Raw genomic sequence first — 2,966 nt, 5'->3', positions numbered from 1 at the left:
CAAATATACCCTTGACTACCTTAACTGAATTTGTAACCAATCTAACTAACTACAGTTAATAACAAACCAACCACATTTAACTTTTGCTAAACTGTTTTTCATCAACAGAAATGGAAGATTTATTATCTTCCTTAATAGATTATCCTTGCAGTGAAGAAAATGAACGAATATGGTTCCACAAATAAATACTAAATTTAATCTCACGGTTATATAGTTTTGAATTTGGGTATTTTTTGAGATAAGACATAAAATATAGAAAATTGGATAATTAAAAAACATTATAAAGTGATGTCCATAAAAATGTGTATCAAAATATGCGTCAAAATTGTGTGCCCCAAGTCCTAGCCCATGTATATACTTATATATATCTTTTACATCCAAAGATTTGTTTTGATATCTTGTATAATTAGGCTAAACGTTCGCATGTCTACATCAAATTAGTTGACATTATTGTTAATATGTCACAACTTTTTTTCGACAACATAAAAATTTGAAAATGAAACAAATAAAACAACATACATAGACAGTAAAAGAGCAAAACATTTAATACATACAATATTATTTACATTAAAGGTAGAAGAGTGAACTAAGTCTAATAATAGGCTAGCTATAAAAAATTGATCGTTTTTTTGCGAGAATCGAACCTAAAATCTCTAACTTACAAATGACTTATAAATGAAGAGAAATGTCAATAGACAATACTACTAAATAGCAAGAGCAAAACATTACATGGACTATTTTTGCTATCTATTTATATATATATATATATATATATATATATATATATATTAATAAAAGTTTAGAGCAATGACCTGGGGCCTATTAATTGAAGTTAAAACTTGATCAGCCTACTACCAGTGCAAAGAGTGGCTAAACGAAATTGTAGAAGGATTTTAACAAAAAACTGGTTGATTCACGGAACATACAGTTTGGAAAATAGAGTTCCACATCAAAAGTATGATAAAATAATATATAAATTTTATGAGAATCATAAAATTTAGGGTAAATCTCAGTTTACTATTATCAAGTTTCATGGTTTTCAACATTTAGTGCATGAAGTTTTTTTCGTCTCAGAGTTATACCTAAAGTGTTAATTTTTGGACAGTCTTATACATTCGTTAGTTTGGCTGTTAAGTCTCCCATTAATTGATGATGTGGCGCCCATGTGGACAATGACTAGGCGCCATGTGTCATTAAAAAAAATTAAAAAATTAAAAAAATTAATTAAATTAAAAAAAAAGCCCATAACGCTTTCGTCTTCCCCACCCAACACCCCTCTATCCCCTCCACCCCCTCCACGGCTCCACCCCTCCATCCCCTTCGCCCCTCACCCACTGACACCTTTCCCCTTCCCTGATACCCACCCCTACCACCAACATTTTTCTCCTTCCCAAAAAACCAGCCCCTTCTCTTCCCCCCAAAAACCCAAGTGCCTCGATGGGGTTTGACGACTGTCCAGATTGGTACGACGGTTGAGGGATGAAGCAAAGGTCGTCCTCACCATCGGCATCAGAGAGTGTGGAGGTTCCAGCAGTAATTGGGATCTTCCCCAATTCCTTGATCCTGGAGCTCCGAGTTTGCCTCGTACTCACTTGCTGTGCCAAATTTTCCTCCACAGCTTCAGTCTTCAAAACCCTAGCTCTGGGCGGTCGGCCCCTCCCTTGTTTCCCTGCGACCTCAGTTTTTTTTTAATTTGTTTTGTGTAAGCAACCGAAACCCCTATCTCTCTAGAAAATGAGAGATATCTCTCATTTCTCACTCATTTTTTAAACCTTCACAGACACATGAGAGATGGCTCTCAGTGCTTGAATTTCTCTCAGCCTTCTCTCTCTAGAAAATTAGAAAGGATTCTCATTTCTCCAATCTCAAGCCAGTGCCCAACATTGCAAACCTTCCATCTCAGAAAAGCTCTGTCTTCCTTTCTAAACACTGCATCCGTTCGCAACCAAAACCACACAACATACACACCCCCGTGTCTCTTTAACCCATCACGGATTCGAGCTCAGACTGTCATCATCGTCATTCCCTGAGCAAAGATATGCTCAAAGATTGGAGTTCCATTCATGCAGATCAATACCATTTCGCACATGCAATGGTAATCATCTCCCACTCTGTGCAATATACATGTTTCTTAGCTTGCGAAAAATCCTTGAGAGCTAATTTTTTTTTCCTGTGATTCGCCCCTGTAGAAGCTCACACTGATGTTCTTCTATGTTAGGTACTTGACATCCGTAAAGAGACTGACGATATATACCCGGATAGTCCCCAAACTCAAAGATATGCAAATTAAAAGGTATAAACCGTAACTCTGTTGACTGATTGAACTGTGATATGCAAATTAAAAGCTCACACTGAAAGCTCCATTTTTGGCAGAGAAGAAATGAGGGAAAAAAGTTTTTGAGTTTTGAAATGCTTTTTAGAGTGAAGGAGGAGATCGTGAGCTCGATGTCCCAGCCATGGGTGTTGAGGATCGCCACTCACAAATTAGAGTCTTCAAGGTCTGTGATCGCTTGGAAATACACTAACTTGTTCACATCAACCATCTCAGCATGCAGATTAGGGCTTTCCCTAGGAGCCGTGCAGGGGGTGGAGGGAATGGAAAAGTATCAGGTGGGGAAGACGAAGGCGTTCTAGTTAATTTTTTTTTAAAATTTAAATTAAATTAAATTAAATTAATTAATTTAAAAATTTTTAATGACACGTGGCGCCCAATCATTTTCCACGTGGGGGCCACATCATTAGTTAACGGGAGACTTAACAACCAGACTAATGAATGTATGAGACTGTTCCAAAATTAACACTTTAGGTATAACTCTGGAATGAAAAAAACTTCATGTACTAAATGTTGGAAACCACGAAACTTGAGGGTAGTAAACTGATATTTACCCTAAAATTTATACTGTTAATATCACCGAGATCTTTTAAGATAAAACTCCACACCTAGTAATATGTGATTAAGTTGGGGA

General features: G+C 36.6%; 1 long non-coding RNA gene across 1 annotated transcript; it reads left to right on the top strand.

Moving 5' to 3' along the window:
• The first annotated feature begins 1,313 nt into the window (after positions 1–1,313).
• Positions 1,314–2,638, top strand: LOC126619826 (uncharacterized). The gene is made up of 3 exons (XR_007622166.1): positions 1,314–2,095; positions 2,219–2,293; positions 2,374–2,638. It is a non-coding gene; the product is annotated as an uncharacterized LOC126619826 (long non-coding RNA).
• The last annotated feature ends 328 nt before the right edge of the window (positions 2,639–2,966 follow it).

Source organism: Malus sylvestris, chromosome 4 (genome assembly GCF_916048215.2).
Source record: "Malus sylvestris chromosome 4, drMalSylv7.2, whole genome shotgun sequence".
In the NCBI taxonomy this organism is placed as follows: Eukaryota; Viridiplantae; Streptophyta; class Magnoliopsida; order Rosales; family Rosaceae; genus Malus; species Malus sylvestris.
This window is presented reverse-complemented; position numbering and strand designations above follow the sequence as displayed.